At 44.6% G+C, this 26,283-nt stretch overlaps 1 protein-coding gene across 4 annotated transcripts in view; it reads right to left on the bottom strand.

The window, feature by feature from the left end:
* STS (steroid sulfatase) overlaps positions 1-26,283 on the bottom strand; it is a 173,651-nt gene that overhangs the window by 145,290 nt on the left and 2,078 nt on the right. The window contains exon 1 of one of the 4 annotated variants that reach the window (XM_053579487.1): positions 551-734. The exons of 2 other annotated variants lie outside the window; for them this stretch is intronic. The gene's annotated coding sequence lies outside the window, so the exon portion shown is untranslated. Of the gene's footprint in view, positions 1-550; positions 735-26,283 lie in introns of those variants that run through there. One more of the 4 variants, XM_053579486.1, reaches the window with a different exon arrangement.

The raw sequence follows: 26,283 nt of genomic DNA, 5'->3' as shown, positions 1-26,283 counted from the left end.
GAAAAGAGACAGCTTAGCAGACTCCACATTTGAACTATAATGCCAGCCCGGCCACTTGACCTCTGAGTTTTCTCTGATGCCACTTGCCCGCCAGTGGAAACATGTGCTTGAGGATAGACACAGCACGTTGTAGCACATGGAGTGTTACAAAACCCGGCTGCCTGTGAACTTTCTCCCAGTGTATTGAAGAGATTTCCAACAAAAGCCTTGGGGAGCACCAAATCAAACCAAACAAAACTCAAACTCCCAAAGTCCCCCAGAGGAAGATTGGAGAGAAACTCCTAAGAGTTGGGTCTCACACTCAACGTTGCCACCCATGACTTCTCCTAAGGCCCAAACGGGACAAAAGGCCAACAGCAGAGACAGAGGGTTCTGAGTATCACACGAGTTTGACCCACCCAGGCTCAGAACCTGTCTCCCCAAATACTGTTTTCCTTCACCAAAAAAGCATTGCAGACAGCTGGGACCCTGGATAGGAGGGAAGGGAGACGCCCCAAAATGAGAAGGTGCTGGTTTGCCCTGTGATCGGAGCTGTGGGTCAGCTACTCACCGCACCTGCCATCTACAAGTGGCCGTCACTCTCTTGGCAGCAGGTACAGGTAAGCTCCAGGACACTGAATGGACACCTGCTCCATCTGCTGGGAAGCAGGCTGGCTGACCCACTCAGGACACACAGCCCCACGCCACACACCCCATCGCTCGTCAAACTCAACCACGGGCCTGCCGCTGGGAAAGCCGACTCAGGAGACAAGTGCGGGGGACGGGAAATGCAGGTTTATTTAAGAGCCAGTAGCCTGAGGAGAGGGTGAACTCAAGTCTCAAATACCATCTCAAATTCCTTGGGCTGGCTGAAAGGTTTGAGAGGGAAAGGAATTGCAGCAACTTCCCGTGGCTCTGCTGATGGCTGTCTGGAGCAGTGGCCATCCGGCAGTCAGCCCTGTGTCTGCTAGGCCACAAGGGAACTGAAGGTTAACTGCTCAGTGCTTTTCTCCCAGGAGTGAATCCTGCAATCTTGGGGCCAGGGTTAGTTGTTCAAGGTCAGATCCTGGGGAGTCCTAAGCAAGCACACTGCTAGAATGATTGGTTATTTTTAAAATGGAGTGACTGTGAGTATTCCTGACTTATAGCTACAATGAGGGGAGCTGAGTTTATTTCAAAACCACAATCAAAACTGCTAGGATTTTTACTAGTTGATGCCTTAAACAGAGCCAGATTTGAATTAGTAACACAAAACAAATTCTTTCCATCAGCTGAACCTACTAACGCTGACCCAGGCAAGGAGAAGAATAACAGCTATCAGATTGTCTTACCCTCACCTTAGGGATGGTTTCAGATTTGCCAGTAAATTTGACTTGGGATTGCTTAACTGGTACGGCGAGTTTTTGGGTTGCTCAAGATGGGAGATTCGTTAAACGTCTTGCGTTTATGCTAAGGGTATTGTAATTGTTCAAAGAGTCAGTTGGTGATTTGATATTCCCCTCCCCCCCAAAAAACAGAAGATTATTAGAATCATTTCATTATTGTCATTCATATGCTACATAATCGAAGTGTTTTCCTTTGCAAAAGTGAACTGGGGATGCAATTAATAATACCCACTGCAACCAACTCTGTGTGTCTTAGAAAGTTTTAAAAGCCTTAGCTGTGAATGGAGGCTCAAACTGCAGTTCTGTGAGTTATTCCTTGTGTGACCTTGGCTGAGTGCTTTTGAGCTTCCACATCCTGGTTTTGGAGGCATTTACATCCTGCCTCTGTCATTGCGTTGTGTGATTCTCCCAAGGAAGGCCACGTCTTCCTTTTATTTCCAATGTCCACAGGGTATGTACGGCAGCACACATAAGGAGGTCTTATGAAACACTGCTGGATCTGCTGCTTCAATTGGTTGTACACTAAGTTCTGGAGGCTTCTCCCAGGGAACTGTGAATGGTATTAGGGTTTAAGTTTAACAGAGAATTAGAAATGAACACCCATGAAAAGGTAAAGCTTATACACATTGACCTGGATTAAAAACCATGAAGAAGAAAGAAGAAAGAAGAAGAGGAAGAAGAAGAAGAGGAGGAAGAGGAAGAAGAAGAAGAGGAAGAGGAGGAGGAAGAGGAGGAAGAAGAAGAGGAAGAAGAGGAGGAAGAGGAGGAAGAAGAAGATAAGGAAGAAGAGGAGGAGGAAGAGGAGGAAGAGGAAGAAGAGGAAGAGGAAGAAGAAGATAAGGAAGAAGAGGAGGAGGAAGAGGAGGAAGAAGAAGAAGAGGGGGGAAGAAGAAGAGGAAGAGGATGAAGAAGAAGAAGAGGAGGAGGAAGAAGAGGAAGAGGAGGAAGAAGAAGAAGAGGGGGGAAGAAGAAGAGGAAGAGGATGAAGAAGAAGAAGAGGAAGAGGAGGGGGAGAAGAGGAGGAAGAAGAGGAAGAGGAGGGGGAGAAGAGGATGATGAAGAAGAAGAGGAGGAAGAAGAAGAGGAAGAGGAGGAAGAAGAAGAAGAGGGGGGAAGAAGAAGAGGAAGAGGATGAAGAAGAAGAAGAGGAAGAGGAGGGGGAGAAGAGGAGGAAGAAGAGGAAGAGGAGGGGGAGAAGAGGATGATGAAGAAGAAGAGGAGGAAGAAGAAGAAGAGGAAGAGGAGGAGTAAGAGGAGGAAGAAGAAGAGGAACAGGAGGAGGAAGAAGAGGAAGAGGAAGAAGATAAGGAAGAAGAGGAGGAGGAAGAGGAGGAAGAAGAATAAGAGGGGGGAGAAGAAGAGGAAGAGGAGGAAGAGGAAGAAGAGGAAGAGGAAGAAGAAGAGGAGGAAGAAGAGGAAGAGGAGGGGGTGAAGAGGAGGAAGAAGAGGATGATGAAGAAGAAGAAGAGGAAGAGGAAGAAGAAGTTAAGGAAGAAGAGGAGGAGGAAGAGGAGGAAGAAGAAGAGGGGGGAAGAAGAAGAGGAAGAGGAGGAAGAAGAAGAAGAGGAAGAGGAGGGGGAGAAGAGGAAGAAGAGGATGATGAAGAAGAAGAGGAGGAAGAGTTGGAAGAGGAAGAAGAAGAGGGGGAGGAAGAAGAAGAGGAAGAGGAGGAAGAAGAGGAAGATGGGGGGGGAGAAGAGGAGGAAGAAGAGGAAGAGAAGGAGGAGGAAGAAGAAGGGGAATGGGAAGATGAGGAAGAAGAAGAGGAAGAGGAAGGTGGCTGCTGCCACTCCTTGGCCTTCTTTGGCTCCTAGATCATCATGCTCATGTGGGACGCGGTGGACACGTGGCAATCTCCCTGTATCTTCATATTGTACTCTGTGATTATCTGTCTAGGATCTCTCCTCCTGTTCTTACAAGGGTACCAATCCTCTTGGATTAGAGGCCCACCCTATTGCAATGTGACCTGTCTTAAGCTAACTAATTACATCTGCAACAACCATACTTCCAAATAAGGTCACCTTCTGAGGTTCTGGAAACGATATGCATTTGGGGGAAACACTACTCAAGACAGGGCAAGTGGCCTTGTGTAAGAATTGATGGGGTCCCCACACACCTTCCTAGACTCTAAGGAGAGGGGAAAGGTGTAGGAATGAGCTGCAGCTCCTTCACAGCACACCCGCTGCAGTATAGCTGTGTCTTGTCAGTGACCTTTTCTTTCCATCTTTTCCCAGATCAGCATTGTACAACCCATATACACTCAGTTCAGCCTTGAACACGAGGCTCAGGAAACTGTTGTCCATTTCTGAGTCCAGAGGCTTCCTCAGTGGGCCTTAAACACCTCCTTCTTTAACAGAGTAGGCTTGAGCTGTGGGATTTAGAAGCACGCCATCATGCCATCAAAGAGACATGGCTTTGGGTTTTCTCTGCTGCTAACAGTAAGAAGCCTCTGACTTATGAGGACAGTTTGTCAACTTTTGAGTATGGATTTTAAACAGTGATTAAGAGGCAAATTCATAATTACTTGCCTTCAGTGTAAAAATATTAATTGTGGGAAGCCACAGAAATTTATGGAGCTTGTCAGCTCTCCCAGGTGACAACTTTTATAAATGACCTAAGACTTGATTCCCCCTCACCCACATGCAGTAACATGCACTACATCAAACACTCCATTTTAGAGCCAGAAGTAACCTCAGGACAGTTGACCTTGAATCTTTGCCTGGGAGCTTTGGGGAGTGTGGGAGTTGAGGCTGTTCACAGAGACATGCTGACTCTGTAGAGTTTGGGGAACCCTGTCTGGGACTCATAGTTCCAAGGCTTCGCTTTATAGGGGAGAGGATGGAATCACGTAAACACTCTTTGTTTATGTCCCCAAAGAAGGCAGCTTGCAAAGCCATGGCAAAAATCCCATCCCAGAACATCCCAGTTCTATGTAATACCATGTTGCCTTGACCCATCTAGTAAATCTTCTTTTTTAATTTTTTAAAATAAGATATATAGGGTGTTCATAATATCTGTGTGCAATTCAAAATAGACAACTATTTAAAACTTCATACAAACTTTATGGATGTCCTGTATTTAACAAATAAAACTAGTATATACTTGTGGTATATGTGATGTTTTAATGTAGCCTGATTAAATCAAGCCAATTAACATATCCGATTGCCTCTCACATCCCTCCTAGTTTTTGTGGAAGATCCCACAATCCCTTTACTAGGCATCTATCCAGAAGAGAAAAAAAAAATTTTAAAAACCCATTTCATCATAAGGACATCTGTACCAGAATGTTTATCATGGCTCAATTCACAATCATCAAGATGTGGAATCAACCCATGTGTCCATCAATCTGTGAATGGATCGATAAACTGTGGTCTATGTACGCCATGGAATACTATTCAGCCATAAAAAGATGGAGACTTTACCTCTTTCATATTAACCTGGATAGAATTGGAAAACCTTCTACTTAGTAAAGTAGCATAAGAATGGAAAAGCAAGAATCCAATGTGCTCAGTACTAATATGAAACCAGTAGATGAACAAATACAAAGCCACACAAGAGAAAAAGACGATTAAATTCAAGTGGGGAGAGAGGGGGGACTGCTGAGCTGAGCACGATGTAAGGGTGTGCAACACGCCTCCTGGGTGAGGGGCCTAACTGCAACCCAGACTTTACCTAACAAACACAAACAATGTAATCTCATCGTCTGAACCCTCATATTAAGCTGAAGTTAAAAACAAAAATATCTACTCTGTTAGCAATTTTCTGGGAGGCAATACATTATTACTGACAGTGGTCACCATGCCCTAGGGAAGCTCTCCTGCCCTTGTTCCTCCTGCCTAATTGAAACGTTGCCCCCTTTCATCAACATCTCCCCAGCCCTCCACCACCACCTGCCCTCCATTCCACTCTCCGCTCCCGTGAGTTAAGAAGCAGATATTCTGGGTATTTCAGAAATGTCTGGTCAGGACTGCAGGATGGTAACTAATACCAGGTGCTTTGTGGTCATCAAGAAATGCCTTTGATGGGGACGTTGACACTTAGCTGCCTTGTGGCCCGTTGGTTGTGAAATCAGAGACTCAGGCAGGGAACCTGTGGCCCGCGGAAAAGAGGATGGTCTACAGAGGAAGCTTGCTGTGACTCTCATGAGAAGTTTGAGTGGGGAAGCGGAGGAAAAAGGGGTTCAGATGAAAAGAATTCTGCAGAAAATCAGCTCCTGAGGATGTGGACAGACTGAAGAGGACAAAATGAAAGTTACCAGTGAGGGGAAACTCACAAACTCATCTGACACAGCCGTTGTCCCCGCTGCAGACCACGGGGCATTGTAAGGACAACATGCTGGCAGGTGCTCCAAGTTCCCTCATCGTATCTATGGTAAAGACTCCTTTTCCTCCAAAGCAAGCTCGATTAAAACATGTCAAACAAACACCAGAAAAGTGGCAATGACACTTGGTAGCTAAAAACAAACAACCATAAACACCTTCTGATTCTGTTTGTGAGCTTTGTGTTAGCACGATTCATTCATTTACTGTCTGAAAATATGTGGTCTGTCTGCCCATCATATGTCACTGAATGGGCTGAAGTATATTGACTAGATGAAAAAGTCTCAGTCATATAAAATCAACACACAATGAGACAGCAAGCAAATTCATGTTCCAACCACTCATTGATGAGAAAATAAGTAGTATTATTTACATAATGATGTCATCAAGGTCCACATCTACAAACTACATCAATAGAAATCAAGTGTGGGGGACAGAATAACGGCCCCCAAAGAGGTCCGCATCCTACCTACCCTGGTCCTGACCATGTGTTTCCTTCCACAGCAAAAAGGACTTTTCAGATGGGATTATGCAAGGATCTTGGGATGGGAGAGATTATCTTGGGATACCCCAGAGGGCCAAGAGCAAGCGTTTTCCCAGTAAAATGAGGTAAGTTTCTAAAGAAAAATGATATACACTGTGGGGAAATTATCCGCACACAGTCTTTTAGATTTAACCACACCAGTGAGAAGATGATTCCAGCAGCCTAACGCATCAGTCTTCAAACTGGGGCTGACATCCTTTTAGAGAGATTAGAAGCCTTGCTGATAGCCGTGAGTGGTGGTGCACACATGTAGTTCCACCTACTCAGGAGGCTGAAGCATGAAGATCCCTTGAGCCTGACAGTTTGAGGTTGCTGTGAGCTCTGATACCATAACACTCTATCCAGGGCAACAGAGTGAAACTTGGTCTAAAAAAAAAAAAAAAAAAAGAAAGAAAGAAAGGAAAGGAAGCCTTTCTCATGGTGTGCAATGGGTTGGTAATTTCTAAGCAAATAGATTTCTGCATCCTCACCACCCAGCTGTGCTCTGGTCCAACCCTGAGCTGCTGGAGGATGGAGGATGCCTGATATCTCAGCACCAAGCAGTTTTCCAAGCCCACCTCTTCCAAAGTCAACTTTCTACTTCAGACCCAGGCATTCTCCCCAGGAGTGTCTTCCTTATCTCTAAAACCCTTCCAGATGCCTCTGTGACAATGTGAGTTCATGGGATTGATGAGAAATTGGCCACATCAACCATAAGTGATTTTGGAGCTAGATGGATTGGGTGGGGGTGGGGGGGTGGTTACCAGGGAGCAACATACGTGGCTCCAGAATGTCAGTGTAAGACTTTCAGGAAACATTCCAGACAGAAAGAAGGAGTTGTAGCTAAAGAACTGGGAAGAAGCCAGGTGAGTGCAGAAGCGGGGGGTGAGTGGAGAAGCGAGGTAGGGACAAGGAAATAAAAACCATGGACTTTGCAACAGAAAGGTCTGTGGTGCCCAGAGGTCCTTTTTATTCAGTGTGGCCAAACAGTGCATCATTACAGAAGTCCTAAGTTGACAAGCGGTAACCATGGAGACAGAGAGAAGGTAAATTCAAGAGATACTTCAGAAACCAAGGCAACCAGATGGATACCTCGCTGGATAAGGGTATGGGAGCTAAACACCAATGATTCTAGAACATGGACTGGACCCCGGGGACGTCACTGATTGGACTAGGGAGCCCTGAAGGTGCAGTAGTTGTAGAAAAGAGACACTGGATTTGCAAAACTTTTGCAGCTCATGCCGATGAGACAGACAAGGTCCTTACCGTGATCATGTATATGGGGCTAACATGTGCCAAGCATTACCCTCACATTGTTAATAGTAGAATCGGTAATTGTGATCTTTATTCCTTCTCATTTTACAAAAAGACATTACAGAGGTGGTTTTTATTCATGGCTGAGGTCAGAAAGACAGGATTTGGATCGAGGTTTTCTGAGTCTGGTAATGTCCTGACTGTGGATACTGGAGTAAAGTGGGGAGGAACCAGGGACGGAGGATAAAACCAGTGCCATGGGCTTTGGGTGAGATCACCCACCATAGGGGCTGAAGGAGAACATGGTGCAAGGATGACCACGGAGCACAGTGGAGCTTCCGGGGCAGAGAGGGCAACAGGAGCAGGGAAGACGCTGACAGTGAGCAGGGAGACTGGGAAGGAACAGATGTGGGAAGCAGCCCAAAGGACAAGGTATTGGATTTCACAAGTCAATGGTCAATTCGGCCCTCGGAAGAGGCCACTGCCACTTAGACACAGGTGGAGACGAAGGCACAGACATGGACCCTCTAGTAGGAATGGGCCCTGTGGGACGGAGCGTGGCTCTGTGAAGCTGGGGGGAATCACAATAGCAGACTGAAATCACAGCAAGTCTAAGGATTGAGTAGAACAAACGGAATAGTTAAATTTGATCCTGGGCAGTTGCTGGCTTATCTGTTCAGAGTTTTCCTACTAAAAGGGATAGGAGACCGAGTTTTGAGATTTGCGGAGAGTGGATCTGAGACACTGGAGAACACAAAAGGAGCCTTACTTCATGTCCATAATTTTCAACATTTTCTTTTATCTCATGGCACACTTGGACCTATAAACTTCCATGGCACACTTAAATTATGTTGATAAAAAAAAAAAAGGAGTTAAAAAAAAAGAATATATTTACTGTGCTTTGAACGTCTTTCTAAATAATTTAATTAATGATCTTTTAAATTTTTTGAGGCACACATATGATACTCTGATGGCACAGCAGCGTGCCGCGGCACACCGGTTGAAAATAACCACTATGAATCAATCAATAAGCTAAAGCAAAGATGCAGGTGAGTCCGTGAGCAGCACTTTGGAACGAGTCAAGTGAGCATTCCCATGCAACTGTCTCAAAGAAACTCTTCAGCACTATGTAGACTCATAAGGCAAATGGGGCAAAACGTTAATCCCCTGCCAATTCTAGGTCTAATGACGCATACACACGGTGTCTGCTGTTGGAGTTCCAGGACTCATGTATGGTTTAAAGGGCGCGTTAGCGGGACGCAGTTGACGTGCTCTCTGCTGAAAGAGCCACGAAAGTGGATCAGGGTAGAGCTAGGAAGCAGGACACCAAGCGGGAATTGTTTTGTCTGTTTCTTTGGGTTTTGGTCTTCTGACATTGTGGGAAGAAAGGTAAGCCATTCCCTTCATGACAGTGTGGCCCTTCTCCACCTCTCAAATATTCCCTTTCAAAGTCTGAGTTCATTAAAGAGAAACCCTATCCAGCCACACAGATTCCTTTCAACGCTCCATCGCTTCCCTTCTCGGTGGGATCCTTCGTGGCTCTGCGATTGTACTGGTGGTACATTTCTGTGCACGGCCTAGTGCTTGAGCCATTCTTTCCTCAGAGTCCCTGGCCAGGAGATAATATCCATGTTTCTATCGGAACAACTCTCATGTCTGTTTTCCCAAACTGCAAAGAACACACCAAACCAAGCACACTGGCCATTTACTACTACAGATTTTAAAATTGTATGGCCACTTCCTCCCAAGGATTCCATTACTGTCACTCCACCCTCCAATCTGCCCTCGTTCATTACCATCCACTTCAGAGCAATGCTCGATGTGTGGGATGGAGTTCCCCAAAAGAGAAGAGTTTATCAGACAGCAAGCTCTCAGCTGTGCAAGGCTTCAGGCAGATGGCCCATTGCCAAAGTCCCATATCACCAATGTATCAGGCCTCGCTGTCAAGTCTGTTATCGGCAGGTGAGAACTCTTTATTCCTTGTTGGGACCAGGCCTGGCTGTTGATTGTATATTCCCGAATTACACTGGCTTTGGATTTTTCTCTCTCTTTTAAAAGTCCTTACTGATTCATACCCCACATGCTTCCATGTACAGACATAGAGCTCTGCTCTTGCTTTTCTGTTCTTTTTACAGCTGTGTTATTTGCCCATATTCAGTATGTTTCCCTGACTCTTCCTATTAGCTGTGTATTTTGAAATGATGATATATGTGTTCAGATGAAAGCAGCCTGAGATACACAAGTACTTGTTTATAAGAGAAATCAGTCCTAAGGGCCTAAGCATGGGAGAGAATTCTAAGGCAAGTCTCAGAACATGACCATAATTATAAGTGGGAAAATCCACCAGCCAGACTGGCAGAAGAGGGTTAGCCGGCTTCACGTTGAGCCTGTGAACACACAGGCATTGCACACAGTGAGAGGCTCCAGGGTTTACAGATCGCCTGTGTTTTATTTCCCCATGCCTGAGTAATTTATGAATAGTTCTGGGTCCTTCCAGGACTCTGATGATAGCCTGATAAAGACCCATGACTGGTAATAGCCTCATAGACAGAAGGATATGACTGAATGATTGTCAACACCCCTGAGGGTAAGGGACTGATGTTTGCACACCTAGAGTTCATGGAGATACGTTGAGATCCAGAAAAATCTGAATTCTTAACGATACATTCAGGCAGGAGTTCAGAAGAATAGCAAAGTATACCAAGAATAGAAAAGGGTACCAAGAATCTCACCTAAAGGATGAATGTGTTCTAAAACGGGTTTATAGTGGTGATCCCACGACTTGGTAATTTAATAAAAACCATGGAATGTACAACTAGGTGAGTGAAATGAAATGTAGAACAGGCCTCAAAAAAGCCGTAAACATGTTTTTCATCAAAAGTATTTAAAGAAGAGAAATGGTTCTAGATGGGTGGTGCCTGTGGCTCAAAGGAGTAGGGCACCGGCGCCATACACCAGAGATAGTGGGTTCAAACCCAGCCCCGGCCAAAAACTGCAAAAAAAAAAAAAAAAAAAAAAAAAAAAACAGAGAGAGAGAAATGGTTCTAGAGTAGCTGGGTATGTTTGCATTTCTTTAATTATTTAAAGAAAGCTGCTGAGAGTTCGATATTGATCTTTCCAGTGAATCTAACCCAATATATAATTAAATGCAACATCTATTCCCAGATACCATTGTACCAGGGGAGGGGAGCCTTATTTCCTATTAATGGCTGGGCAGTCTGCAGGAGCACTTTTTGCTGGAAAATAATGTGTAATTAGTCACTCGGCCACTTCTATGCTAGCATAGTTATTATGCTATAAATTCGTCATTTATCAGTTGGATGCAATTGTTTTTGTTGATGAGGAGGACCCTCAGATTGCCGAGAGGCTGTTTCCACTGGTTGCAAATCAGTACAGTAAGCCCAAAGATAATGGTTCCTAGGCAGCGCCTGTGGCTCAAGGAGAAGGGCGCCGGCCCCATATGCCAGAGGTAGCGGGTTCAAACCCAGCCCCGGCCAAAAACTGCAGAAAAAAAAAAAAATAGATAATGGTTCCTGAAGGCACAGGAATTTGTATGTTTTTGTGTGTGCGTGATACAGAGTCTTACTCTGTTACCCTGGATAGAGTGCTGTAGTGTCACAGCTCACAGCAACCTCACACTCCTGGGCTCAAGCATTCTCTTGCCTCAGCCTCCCAAGTAGCTAGGACTATAGGTGTCCATCAAAACACCTGGCTAATTTTTTCTATTTTTGGTAGACATAGGGTCTCGCTCTTGGTCAGGCTGGTGTCTGACTCATGAGCTTAAGCAATCCACCCACTTTGGCCTCCAAGAGTGCTAGCATTACAGACATGAGCCAGCACCACACCTGGCCTAAATCACTGGAATTTGAATATTCACAAGACCAGGGCAGGCTGGGACTGGGCATGACATTTGGGGGAGGGGAGACACCATCCTGGAGAGCACTGAACCTTACAGAACCTGCTTTTGTCTGGCCCAATCTCCCAGTTCAGACTCGGACCAGGTCCAACTCCCGAACTTGGAGACTGTTTGAGACTGCTCTGGAATGCCAGCCAGACACAGAAGCAGAACGGCCCATGGACGGTTACGCCTGAGCAAAGACCTACCAACAGGGGATGGTAAACTGCAGCCATGTCAGGAAGGATTGGGACCCACCACCCAGACCCCCAGGACTGCACGCCAGGCAGGGCTCAGGCCTCTGCCTCATTAACATGACCTCGCAGCCACGTGCACCTGTACATTGTGTGGCTGGCCTTGCTGGGCCCCCATCCCCACCAGTGTTGTGTTAGGACAAGTTTTTCTACACCTTATCTGATTTGTCTTTGATACTGCTTTTCCTGGGATGCCACAGGGCAGACAGAGATCAGTCTTTGGAATGGAAACTGAAGCTTTGCCAAGCTCCACTTCCTCGGCTAACCAATTTTGTCTCCTGTGTTCCACAGGAGATACTCTGAGAGCTCCGTGATGAAAGTAGACAAATGCCTCTATGGCAAAGGCTTAAAAAGTCAAGAAATAGTAAAACCTGCTGTGGAAAACAGTAAGGGTGGATCCTCGGAAAGTTAACAGAATGAAAGACCACATGACTCAGAAATTCTCAAAAGAATTAAAAGCAGGGACTGCAAGAGGTGTCTGTATCCCAATGTTTGCAGCAGAATTATTCACAACAACCAAAAGGCAGAAGAGCCCAGGTGTCTGTGGAGACACCTGGAGAGATGAGTAAACAGAAGGTGATCTAGTGCCACAGTGAAATAGCATCAGCAATAAGAAGGAAGGAAGTTCTGGCACAGGCGACGACATGGATCAACCTTGGAAACACTGTGCTTGGCGAAGGACGCCAGCCACCAAAGGCCACACCCAGTGTGTGTGACTCTCTTCACGGCATATGTCCATAGACACGAACAGCAGATGCGTCTGAGGAGTGGAGGAGATGGGAGAAGTGTAGAATGACTGGCTGATGAAGGCTTTAGAGGGTGATGATAAGGTCCTGGGACCAGACACCTGGTGGTTTAACAACATTGTCAATGGTGCTGGGCACTGTGGCTCATCCCCTGGACCCTAGCACCTTGGGAGGCTAAGGCAGGTGGGTCTCTTGAGTTCAGGGTTCAAGACCATCCCAACATGTTGCCCCATGAGCAACATCTCATGACCCCATCACTACAAAAAGTAGAAAACGTAGCCAGGCACAGCGGTGAGAGCCTGTTGTCCCAGCCACTGGGGAGCCTGAGGAAGAAAGATCGCTTGGGGCCATGAGTCTGAGGTTACCGTGAGCTATGATGATGCCAGGACCTCATGCACAGGAAAGAAAGTGACAGTTTGTCTAAAAAACAAACAATACTAAAAATCCCAAGGAAACAAACTAAAATGTCCAAAAGCCACTGTGAGTATACTCAATGCCTTTGGATTATGTGTTTTAATGTACTTAATTTTATGTTATGTGAATTTCGCCTTCCATTAATAAAGATAAATATTCAGAGGTATGAAAGCTGAACTCTCAAGTACCATTAAGCCTTCTGATATCCCTGGCGTGACACCACATTCCCCCAAATGAAATTTGGACAAATACATATGCCCTTTTGTGGGTGGAATGTGGACCCTCATTGTACAACTGGTGAGCATCTGATCCAAGCCAGGCTGGCCACAGACCCAGGGATGTGAGCCGCTGTTCCAAGGCATGTCCTGGATGGGAGGAAAGGAATCTCTGAGGATGCTGGGGAAATAATTATCAAACACCAGAGATCACATCCTTTTGCAAGGCCTGGCTGGCCACAACACAGGAGCAGAGATGATCCAGTGTCCAGGGTAGCACGGGCAGGATCTGGGTGGGCTCCTGTTCATAAAGGGCGGCTCAGGCCAGGAGGGATCTCTCCCGATCACCTCATGTCTGCAGAGGGGCCACCAGACCCCATATCCCTCCTTCAGCAAGTACAGAAAATGATTTTGATGAGTCAGAATGGACTCTGGTATGACCAGCATCACATACCCAGTTCTGCTGGGGATTTTCCATAACTTTATTGCTCTCAAATATAAATCAATGGCATTCAAAGTGGCTAACTAGAGTTGAGGTTGTCAGCTTCACCCTAGACACGAGTTTTCCCCAGATGTCTGTCATTAGGTTATCTAATTCTCAAATCCAGAGTTATCTAATTCTCCAGGTTGTGACACCACAACCAGGAGAAAACAAACGTGCCATCCCATCACCCAACACTCAGCACCACGGCGGGGGAAGAGCTGACCCTTTCCCAATTGCAATCACACTGTCAGGTCCACAGTCCAGAAACAAAAACTTTGGGGACTAGATATGTTTCAGAATTCAGATTTTTTTTTTTTTTAATTCAGAAGATAATGGTGAATAGCTCCTTGAAATATATGACACCTTGAACAAAGCCTTCAATACCAACCTAAAGTCACTCATATTAAGTTTTGCAGGGAAACAAAACTGAATATCCACGTTTGGTGAGCTGAATGAAGACTATTCAGTGTACACTAATTTTGCATAAGTTGGTTTTGAACTGATGTCCCCGCCAAATACCTTATAAAAACTCTCAGTTTTCAATGCTTTTTCTTTTCTTTTCTATTTTTTGGTTATGGACAAAGGACTGTAGACCTGCATTTCTGAAGGCAGAACTTGAAGAGAAATCAGTGGTGTCCTGGAGGCTAAGAAGTCAGGTAGTAGAAAAACTACCTAAGGCAAACAGTGCCTTGGCCAAGTGACTTGAACATAGATAACTCTAGACTTTGCTCATAGGCCAATAAGGAAAGGATGAAGGGCTCCTCGCCCAACCATTCAAGTCAAAGCAGCCGTGCCAGGATCCTACAAAAACAGAGCTACCTAGCCAGCGGGAAAAGGGCTAAGAACAGACTCCAAAGGGCAATCCCCACACCTTTAACATGGTCCCATGTGGTGCTGATTCCTTGACTGCCTCTAATCTGGTGATTCTAGATCAGGGGCAGTTTTACCACCCAAAAAACATCATTAGGCAATGTCTAGAGATGAGTTTGGATGTTGTAACTCAGCCCCATGTCCCTGTGCATGTGTGAAAAGGTGCCCTGGCACCCAGTGGGATGGCCCCCAGCACAGACAAAGAGCCACTCTCAAATGTCTCCAGGGGGAACAGTGAGAAAGCCGGCTCTGAGTAGCCTCTGCCTTACACATATTACACACTTATTCCAGGCCAGCAATTGTGAACCAGGAAGATGATTCTACCCACCAGGCCCGGGGGGTGAGGGGGCATTTGGCAACACACTAACCTCCCCACTCTGCACAGGAGGGCCCTACAGCCAGGAATCAGGCAGCCCAGTAGCAACAGTGCCTCTGCTGTGCAGCAGAGAACCTCCCCATCTCTCTCCTAACAGAAATCCCCCCAATCCTGGAACCACCATGATGACGTGCCCAGACCTCACGGCTGAAGGAGCCACTCCTCATGAGCAGTGACTACCAAGCCTTATCCCTACACCTCTTTCTCATGATAAGCATGTAATTATTATTGACGTTGGCACCTGCGGTATTTATCCTGATTTCCTTCTTAGACAACACTGGAGGTGAGATCTCGCAGACTGCAGACTGCTCTAGGGTTTCATCATTCCCACATCCTCTGTCACCTGCCTCAGGGCACGAGGGAGGTGCTTGTTGACTCAAAGGCCAAGTTTAACAGGGGTTAATTTCCAAAACAAGGCTGGCATTTTAATGAGAAGATAAGATGGAAACAAAACAAAGGCCACGGAGACTGATCTGGAGACTGTGTCTTAGACTGATCTGCAGAGCGTGGCATAAAAAGTTGTTTCCTTTCAGTCACAAACTTTTAGGTTTGTTTTTTTTCCATCTTTTAAGGGATGTCTGGCCTTTACTATTTAGATTTGTAATGTGAACAAGAGTCATTATCATTTTTTTTTTTTTTTTGCAGGTACTGCAAACTTTTAGATTTCTATATCCCAGCGTTGCCATCCTCAACCATTAGGTTATAATCTCATTATAAATATAGGGCAATTTATCAATCAGAAAATACTAATGTTGCCAAGGACATCGATTTGCAGGTACATTTTGTGAGACGAAGAGTACATGTTATAAATGACGGCAAAAAGGAATCATTTTTTCTACAAAATAGTTTCAACACCTTCAGTGACATAGTTTTCAATGAAATTTTTTTTTATTGTTAAATCATAGCTGTGTACATTTGTGCAATCAAGGGGTACAATGTGCTGGTTTCATATACAATCTGAAATATTCTCATCAAACTGTTCAACGTAGCCTTCATGGCATTTTCTTATTGTATGTAGACATTTGTATTCTGCCTTTAGTAAGTTTTGCCTGTACCCATTCTAAGATGCACCGTAGGTGTGGCCCCACCCATTACCCTCCCTCCACCCTAACCTCCCCCCTCCCTTCCCCTTCCTTGGCCCTTTCCTCATAGTCTTGGGCTATAGTTGGGTTATAGCCTTCATGAGAAAGCTATAAATTAGCTTCATAGTAGGGCTGAGTACATTGGATACTTTCCTTCCATTCTTGAGATACTTTGCTAAGAAGAACATGTTCCAGTTTTTAACATCCCTCTAATTCAATTGGCAAAAGTTAGCGCAAAGGACAAAACTGATGTGTCCATGAAATATGTTGATACTCGCAGCAGAAGTAAAGTTAGCTAGAACTGGACATATTCATTCATCACAATCACTTATATAATTCACTCACAATAAATAGATGGTTTATTTGAAAGGGATTAAATGAATTTCTTTTTCTCTTTGGAAAAAAAAATTCATTTGGTTGGTTCATAATTTGGTAGTTACCAGTATACAATGCAAGGGTGATGTGCTCCCATTTTCTGTAATTAATATGAATTTTCAGAAAACAGTCACAAACCACATACTCATTCCTCAGTTAACAGAGATCTTTTATAGAGATGATGTACACATACACATTCTTACAAAACAGAGTAATAAACACCCCATCTTAAAACAAAACCAACGCAAAAAAAAAAAAAACCAACGCAGCCTGTTAAAAAGCATTTGAGACTCCACGGTCCTGATAAATTCTGCAATCTATGTGTATGTCAAGAAGGTAGGAAAAGTTGTCATTTTTCCATTTTTTAAGATATGTATTTAACATGTCCATGATAAGTTTTAATTCTGTACATTCAAAAAAATTTAAAGCAAAAAGGAAAAAAACAGAACTACTATTAATTCCTTCTCAAATGTATGTTTTAGAACAGCAATAATTAGCAAGCTTAGAATAACACCAGTCTTTCATGGAATGCCCTGGATGGCAAAGACATATTTATATATATATATACACCTACTATCTAACTCAAGCAGGTCTAATATTTTGACGCATAAGGTTAATTAATTAAATTTCTCTTTTCACTAAACGCACCTCTTCCTTTGCTGATTTTCTTTTAGGTTTCCTTCTTTTGAGCTCTGCCTTGTCTTTCTCCCTCTCTCTCTCTTTTAAAATCAACCATGTGTTTTCAAACCACTGCTTTACTCCAGAAACAAAGACTATTCTGCAATTACTATCTTCTCCCTAAAGACCGCCTTGTTCCTGGGCAAACCAACAAATGAAAACCTATTAGATAAATGGTTGTAGGTGATTTTACAGATATTTTCTTTAATGTAATACGGCAAATAAAAAAATGTACAAACACAGAAGAGAGTTTAAAACTCTTATCTCCCAGAGGTAAGGCTTCGCCCTTGTACTTATTAACTCCTACGCTGCCTGCTCTTCAGCTATTCCAGAAACAGAAACCTTTAGACTTCCTTCGAAATGGTACAGCCACAGTAAATCTTCCCTGTAGCCACTGTCTTCCATCATGTATCTTAACATCTTAGGGTCAGAGAAACAAAATAAGGATGGTAAGAATAACAACCCAACTCACCAGGTCTCCGGAGGCTCTCAGACTGGTCTTGTTCTTGGGAACCTCAGACTCTCTGCACCTTTCCTCTGAAAACCTCAGACAGTTTTTCACCTAACCACACTGGCCAGCACCCTAACCAGATACTCCCCATCTATGAACAGTCATTGGACAGCCCAGGCAGTTATACAGCTGCCAATAAAGTCATCCCTGAATAATTAGTGAATCTGTCATTAAAAAGTTATTTTAACAGCATGTGTCTCCCCACCTGCCCTCTGCAACGTCCCACATATCTCAGGCATCAATCAGAGGCAAGCTGGACTTCTTTCGCCAAGTCATCATCATGTTGGAGGAGCACTGTGGGCCACTTTTGAATACTTAACCGCAAGCCTCACTCACCATCTGGCTGCCTGACCCGGAAAAAAGTCCCAAAGTTCACTGGGAGTGTTGTCTGCGTGCACTAGATTTTGGTTTCCGCTGTGCACGGCAAAGAGACAGAGCATGTGTGTTCTTGAGGAAGGGAGAGGCAGCAAAGAGGTGGGTAGGCAGGGCAGATAGCCGGTGACTACGGCTTCTCTCTCAGTATCTCCACCGGGTGCAGGTTTAGGGCAGGAACAGCACAGGCTACGGTGGGAATGACCTGTCCAGAACAAGCTGCGCTTAGCCCCTGCAAGCCTGTTTGTTAAGTGAGTTACACATACAGCACCACACAAAGAGCCTTAAGGATTTCATCGTTTGTCAACGTCAATGGTTAGGCAATAGGCAAGGTCACCATTCAGCCTTGTAGGTGCTGAATGCTAAAAAAAAGGGAGGTGTCCCATCAATGCTGACATAACAGCAGAGAATGCTCTGATCTTACACCTTGAGGGAAATTCAGACCCCAGGAAAAATAACTTCCACTGTTTGCTTTCTGTTTATTTGCTATATTTCATTTAGGAAACAAGGTGGGGGGTGGGGAGGGGCAATGGTAAGGAAAGCCTAACTCTGAGCTTTTGCATTCATGATGTTACTTCCAAAACTGAAACAATGCTCATTTTTAAATTACTTTGCATGCCACTGGCTGTCCGTAGATGCTCATATTATATATAACGTAGCCATGTTAACCTGTTTTCCATTCTTAATAGTAACTGATTGATGCACAGAGCACACTGCAAGCTGAAAAATATTTTAACTTGAGTAAAATGCGACTCAGATTTTGCCAATAGGCAATGTTTTGTCTCCCAGGGTCTCTATAAATCTTATCCATTGTAGCAGTGTTTTATGTGAGCTAGTATCAAAATTCCAGAACTTCCCAAGACATTCCTGGTCACTAAATGCCTTAAAGCTCAAAATTAGATTTGTAGTGTGACACCTAATGTCTGCAGTTTCAATCCCAGAGCAAGACTTCTCTTTTCCTCTGCATCCCACCCCCTTCTAGGGCATGGCTTGGGTGCTCCTGAAAGGAAGGGCGTGTTCAGGGAAGCTTCTGGCTCCTTCATTTGTCCTCTGCCTCCATTCCCACTGTGGCCACTCACCTCTCCATGCCCTGAGGACAAGGGAGATAAAAAAAGAAGAAGGTTCTTTTCTCATTGGTGCTGTGACAACCTGGTTTTAGGAGAACCAAAAAGGTAACCTCTTAGATTCTCAGAAGCCGTCTCAGCTGGCGTCTCCCTTTTGCAATTCTGGAGATCAGGGCGGGGTGTGTGTGTGTGTGTGTGTGGGGGGGGTTTCCTAGTGGTGACTCTTCTCCTCCCAGGAGACTTTGTGGAGCAAAAGTCCAAATGTCTGCAAACCTTCCTCCTGTTGGTCCCCCTCCAGTCCTTGGGGTCATCTGGTCATGCATGTTTGTTTGAGGAGTCTCAGAGTACAGCTTATACAAACACGTAGCCTGTGGCCTCAGGACACTTTTTAGCTGTATCAGCCAGGAAGCACGTGCCAGCACCTTAGGGCCCAAGACACGCACCGAAAGATCTGACCCTGAGGAGTATACCACTGAAGCCTCTCCACTGGCCTCAGGTCAGGACAGATGCATGCTCTCACTGGGGAAGGGGCAGGGCTCCAAGGCCACCGGGGCTCCAAGGCCATGGTATCCTCTGTTCTCCCTCTTTCTCTGACACCCTTGCTATGGAGCCAAAAACACATGGGTTCCCGGCCACTGTCCTGGAGGATGACTCCAGGCCACCAGCTCTTCACATTTCAGCTGATGACACTGTCAATCAAGTACTCTGTAACAATAAATACAGAGGGTGCCAAAAAAATGTAGACCCATTTTAGGCAAGGAAAATTCTGTATTAAAATGGTAACACTCAAGTCACATTTGACTTCTGGACCTGCAAGACACACAAGATTTTATACATACAAGATGACAAACATGATGGGCATATAGTGAGTAAAATTACAATTTTAATACACTTCTTTTTTCTTTCTTAAAATGTGTATATATTTCTTGGCACTCTCTGTATTTCCCCAGAACGATTTATCCTAATTTGTGAAAGGAGGGCTTTGGAGTCAGATGGAAATGAACCCCATCCTGATTCCAGCACTCACTACCTTTGTAACCTCAGAAAAGCACTCACCCTTTCCAGGCACTGGTCTACTCATCTGTAACAGGCAGCAGGCAGGGCTATTGATAAGAGATCATGGCCTAGGGCCTGGTGCCTGACTAAGAAACAGAAGCTCCTTTTGGGTAGTTCTTAGAATGCAGAAAGTTTCATTTTACAGAGCTATGAAAACCACAGTGCTTTGAGGTTATAACAGGCAGGGACTTTTTCAGATGTCCTGGAAGACTGCAAACAAAACACAACAAAAATGTGGGTACTTTGTTATATGAGTCTGTGTAGGTGCTTAATGAAATTGTTGGGGTTGATCCTACCTGCAGTGTGACATTCCCATAACTGTACTGACCGATAGAACGCCTCTTGGGAGTGCTCAGGCTGGCACCGGCCACGCCTTCTCCTGAGCCTTATCCAGGAAGAGCCCAGGAGAGAGTGCTGGTGAGAAATCCTAGAGTCAAACAGAATGAGGCAGGGCACCACAGGCATGCCATCATTCCGGGCTACGCCACGCCATTGTTCCCAGCTTCGCAAGCAAAGAGTCACTCATGAAGACCAGACATGCAGCAAATGAGTGAGCAAAGACCAAAGCTCGCTAATTAGGGCCCTGAACCAGGAACAGGCACCTCCGTGTAAATCAGGCCATGGTGATAAGAGCATCAGGGCACTCACAGATGGCCTCTCTTGGGCATATGGAGGGGACGTGTCCAGAGCCCCAGAATCCAGCCAGTCTTCCTACGGTATACTCCATGACAGCAAGGCTCAGCAGTGAGGAGTTCTGTCTACACCTAGAATGGGCTCTGTGGTTCCCCACCAAGGAAGCTATCTGTCACCTTCATGATATTTAGAAATGTTAAAATATCTCAACTGATCCTACATCTCCAGTTCTGCTTTCCTGGTATTGAAATGAAAAGTCATAGCTCAGCAAAGGGCAAAAACACATGGGAAACCCCCTCCCAAGAGTCCTCCTACCTGTGCTTTGAGGAATACAGGCCAGGTGGTGAGGGAGTCACTATCAAAGGAGGAAGAGGGAAAATTATGAATAGTTTCCAGGTAGATATTTTTGGTCATTTGGGATTTAATTATCATTCAGTTTTCGTTCTTCATTCACTAGCAGGGCTAATCGAGGCCCTGTGCTGGATACACTGCAATTTGGCATTTGAAGTTATAGCTTTATTATTAAACCCCAAACTAAGTCCTAGTAAATTACCTTTCTCTAAATAGCACCCTACTTTACTCCAGAAGGCAGGAGGCATGGAAACTGATTGCCTCCAAGGTTCTTTCAGAGCAGTTTAAATGGCCCCAGGAAATTGAGTTGAAATATATGCTTTTCAGATGTTATTCTTTATACATTAATATAACAGCAGCCAACAAACATAATTCAACTGAAATGTGCTCACCAAAGAACAATGCATTTATTATCCCCATTTGATCTATCTGCTTCACTTAGCCTATTACACAATGCTCAAAGCAGTGCAATTTTAATATAACTATATGTATTACATAGAAAGACCTTTCATAACTATATGTATTACATACAAAGATCTTTCATAACCATGTGTATTACATAGAAAGACCTTTCATCTTAAGTGTCTTAAAACCACATGAACCTATATCTACATATCTGTACACTTATATAAATTAACTATGACAACATTTCCTCTTAACTTTCCTAGGAACCACACACACACAATTGTTCATATAATATTTAATATGTAACATAAAAATGCATGTGCATATATGCAAATTAAATATATTTTGATTATATATAAAGATATTTCCTCTAAAGTTTGTTAAAATGAAACACTCCAATGTGTTATTTACATATACAACCACTTCCCTACTCTTTTTTTTTTTATTTTTTATTTTATTTTATTATTTTTTTGTGTGTGTGATTTTTTTTTGGCCGGGGCTGGGTTTGAACCCGCCACCTCGGGCATATGGGACCGGCGCCCTACTCCTTGAGCCACAGGCACCGCCTCTCACTTCCCTACTCTTGACTGCCTCCTCAAGTTGACTTGATTTTCATGGCCCGGACATGCACCACATGTACACATCAGTACAGGAGGCCTGGTTCCTTATGTGACCACCTCCGTGTGTTGACCACTTTGTGACAGTCCTTTGGGTGGTCAACTAACAGAAGTTGTACTGTATACTATTAACAGAGGTATGTGTACATAAATGATTTATCTTAATTTGTGAAAGGAGGGCTTTGGAGTCAGATGGAAAAGAATCCTATAAGAGATCAAGGCCCAGGGCATGGTGCCTGACAAAGAAACAGATGCTCCTTTTGGGCAATTCTTAGAATGCAGAAGTGAAAAGGATTCATTTTACAGAGCTATGAAAACCACAGTGCTTTGAGGTTATAACAAGCAGGCTTTTGCAGATGCCATGGAGGACTGCAAACAAAATAAAACAAAACAGAAAAAGTGGGTACTGTGTTATGAGCGTGTGTGTAGGTGTTTCCTCTTTTCCCATTCCCCTTCCTCACCTTTTAACCATTAGGGGTACTTAACAAGATTCTGTGATTTTTACTGTGTGAATGTCCTCCGCTACTCTGACATGTCTGGGATCACGGTGACATGGCAAGGCCCCACATCCTTACTGAAGGAAGGCTTCAAAGGAGCAGGTGGTGAGCAGCTGAGAATCAGAGCCCAGTAGTAAGCAGACTGCCATTTCTAAAGTGTGTTTGAGGGAGATACTGTAATCTTTTTAAAGAGGGCACGTGATGGTTCCCATTAAGCTTGTTAAACGTTGTGTTTAAGAAAAGAGAGAGAGAAGACCATGATTCACGACAGCAATGGCAGTGTCTCAGGAAAACACGCGGCCTGTGGACAGAGAAGTGGGGAATCTGAACAGCACTTTTTCCAGCTTATGTGATTGCAGGGAGGCTGAGGATGGAGTCCACACAATCAGCCTTGTGCTCCCCCAAACTCATGCCTGCAGCGGGCAACACAAGAGGCAGGCACCAGTCAAACAAAGGGGAAACTCTGCAATTCTAGACTTGACCGGCTGGACCATGTTGTCGCTGCCACTCCAAATTGACATCAGAATTGCAGGGAAAAAAAAAGTTTCTTCTTATTTATATTTTGAGGTTTCCTTTTATCCCCTTCAGTGTCTTGCTGGTGATTCCTAGAATACTTTTTCCTTTATTTTTACCATCATTTTTGTACTTGATTTTCATATTAAATATCTATTCGGGTTGTGTTTCTGATTACTTATCCACAATACGAAGAATTTTTAAAACACATAGCAAAATAAAATAATGGGCTCTGCCTTTGGGTTTCTTCTGAGGAATTAAGACCAACTTCCCACCCTGTTCCTTCCAGGCCTATTACCTGCCGCAAGATACTAACTTCCCCCAAGCTCCACTTCCTTACTTCTGTGAGAACAAGCGTTGCATTGCTGACACTGTGGAATTGGTGAGAGCACGAACTGAGACAGGGTTTGTGAAAGCACCGAGAATGCCCCTGTAACCTGAGAGCAGTGGCCATCACCCTAGTTGTAAGAACGAATCATTTTTAATTGTGGACTCTGAGCACAGGCCCTTCAGAACTACTGCGGAGCCATCAGAGTGCCGCGCAACTCTTACAAGATGCAACACAGGATGAAAACATTTCTGGTGAGCCAGCGGTTTCAGGAGAAGCCGCGGGCAGGCAAGGCACAGGTGAGAGCCGTGCTCCCTGCCTGGAGCTCAACCTGCCATTCTGTCATGCACAGAAGATGCAGGGGCAGGGCTGGGGGCAACCCTCCTTGGGAACCTCCTGAAAGAGGCAGCAAAGGCCCCAAGGGCACTGTCACCAGTCCATCCAGTGTGGGTACAGGTACTCCCAGCAGGTCCTGGGGGAAGGCAGCTTTGCCAGAGGGAAAGAAGAAAGGAAGAGAGGGAGGGAGGGAAGAAGAGAGGAAAGGGGAGGACAGGAAGGAAGACAGAAAAGAGAGAAGGAAGAAAAGAAAAGAGGGAAGGAGCAAGCCAGGAGCCCCAAATGCTAGCACAAAGCAATGATGAGGGGTCCTCCTGCCAGGGGGTGTGGTGAGCCGGTGCCCCGTCCTCAGGGTCCACAGTCACATCTAGTCCCAGAGGATCCTCGGGCCAGAGTTGAAATTCTAAAGCATGGAAATTCCAAGGCCCCAGATCTTTGGAGCGTTTAGCACATACACCATTTTGGAACCATATATATACCTACTAACATTGTGGACATCATAAAACCTGTTTTACTTAGTTTATTTTTTTCTTTTTGATCATTAGTGAAGGCCATAAAGCTGATGCCAATCCTTCTACTTGCTTGTCACGGACTTGAACCTGCATTTTGTTATTTTTGTAGGTATTTCTTTAAGCTCTCCATCTTGTCCGTTTTTGCAAGAGTTGGTTTAAAAATTAATAACATACACTGTCCATACGCTCTCCTCTCATATGTACATTGCATTATACAGAAATAAAATAAAATGGCTGAGGATAATGGTCTCTCCTCTACACCCCCACAAGGATCCCAGGACAACTGACTAGGACACAGGACCAATCGTCCAAGCAGATACTACCTGCTAGTCAAAATTAACATATTTCTTAGTTCTTCACACTAAAATCACAAGTAGAGATTCTCATGTATCCCCATCTCATAGGGGAGTGTCTGGAATACCCTGGGGGCAGGGGTGATGGCCAGGGCCACATGAGGACCTGGATGGAAGGCAGACGCTGAGTCAGCTGGTCTGGGGGTGTGCCTGGGAGTCTGCATTGCTAGTGAGCACCCTGGGGGATATTGCTGCTGATGGTCCAGAACCAGCTCTGCTGTTCACCACCGCAGGGCAGCAAACTAGGCCTCTCTTCTGGAGCCAGATTGTACTCCGATGGCAAATAGGATCAAGGACAATGACCCTCCCCACCAAAATATCAGATAATTCTACCTAGAGTATAAAGCCAGGGACGGCAAACTTAGCCCTCTCCATCGGGCTCCCTGCCAGAATTTACTGGGCTGGGGGGAAAACGAGTGGGAGGAGGTGAGAAAATTCTCCTTAGGTCCCCGTCCCCATGCCAGGTACACAGAGGATGAAATAAGGCAAACGGGTAATGCGGTGCTAAGGTGGAGGCCCCGTCTGAAGAAGTCAGAGCTTCCTGGTTTCTCAGCCTCATCCAGGAACGTGCCATGGTCAGCCATGAGAAAGGCGGTCCCTAGCCCAACCTGCCACTACTGATCTGAGGGGAAGGGGAGGATCCATGCTGCATAGACATAAAGAGAAGAACGAAACAGAAGAGAGTGTTGCAGATATAGCGCATCGGGGACCAAATCCAACAAAGAACACAAGTACATTATCACAAGAATCAAGGCAGCAAACTACTGAGTTTGAATAAGCCAAGACTCTAAAAACCATGTCACACATACACATGTATTTATAACATATGGCACGTTTACATTGCATAGTATGTGAGAAGGTATCATCTCTTTATCTGCTCCATCAGTTGTTAAAGTTCTTTTCACACCATTATACTCTAGTTCACTGGGTCTTCTCTGCTGGATTTTAAAGTTGTCAGGAAAAGGAGCTATTGTCCCAAGGGGAAAACACAATTATGCAAAAATAAACTGAAATTCATGGAAGGACAGGCATTGTCATTCGGCAAAGAAGCTGTCCATCTTTGGCCGTTGGAAGAATTATGAAAAGACGATTCTACATTGCTAGAACAAAATTTCATTCTTTTCCAATCTAGCTTGTGACTAAAATATTCATATAATCTGGGTTTTTGGTAGTTGTTGTTTAAACAAAGTGGTATATTCCATCTATGCATGTCACAGATGTTTCTGAAGATTGTGGAAAATAAGAATTTAAAAAGCTGGGTGTGGTGGCTCACACTTACAATCCTAGCACTATAAGAGGCCAAGGCAGGTGCACTACCTGAGCTCAGGAGGTCAAGAAAAGCCTGAGCAAGAGCGAGACCCCATCTCTAAAAAAAAAAAGAAAGAAAGAAATAGCTGGGCATTGTGGTAGGCACCTGTAGTCCCAGCTATTTGGGAGGCTGCGGCAAGAGAATCTCTTGAGCCCAAGAGTTTGAGGTTACTGTAAGCTATGACACCACAGCACTCTACCAAGGGTGACAAAGTGAAGTTCTGTCTCAAAAAAAAAAAAAAAAAAATTTTTTTTTAAAGATTTAAAAAAAATCTTTTTATATGCACTAGGACTTTTTCCCTGATAAGTGTACTCTTTCTATCTGATGAATAAACAGAAACATGAGGGTTACAACAGAAAAATACACATGTATAACTCTCTCATTTGTGCGTCCATTTGTCTCCGGAGAATGGGGAAAAGGCAGGGTTGAGAATTGTAAAGACAGCAGCTGGGAAGGGCTGCACACCACAGCACCACACCGGCACTTGTGGAATCAATCTGCTATAGGTTAAAATAACCAAAAACATATGCTGGGGTCCTCATCCATACCGCCTCATGATGTGATCTGATTTGGAAAC

Source organism: Nycticebus coucang, chromosome X, assembly GCF_027406575.1.
Source record: "Nycticebus coucang isolate mNycCou1 chromosome X, mNycCou1.pri, whole genome shotgun sequence".
NCBI lineage: Eukaryota > Metazoa > Chordata > Mammalia > Primates > Lorisidae > Nycticebus > Nycticebus coucang.
Note: the sequence above shows the minus strand (reverse complement) of the source record. Positions and strands in the feature narration are given on the sequence as shown.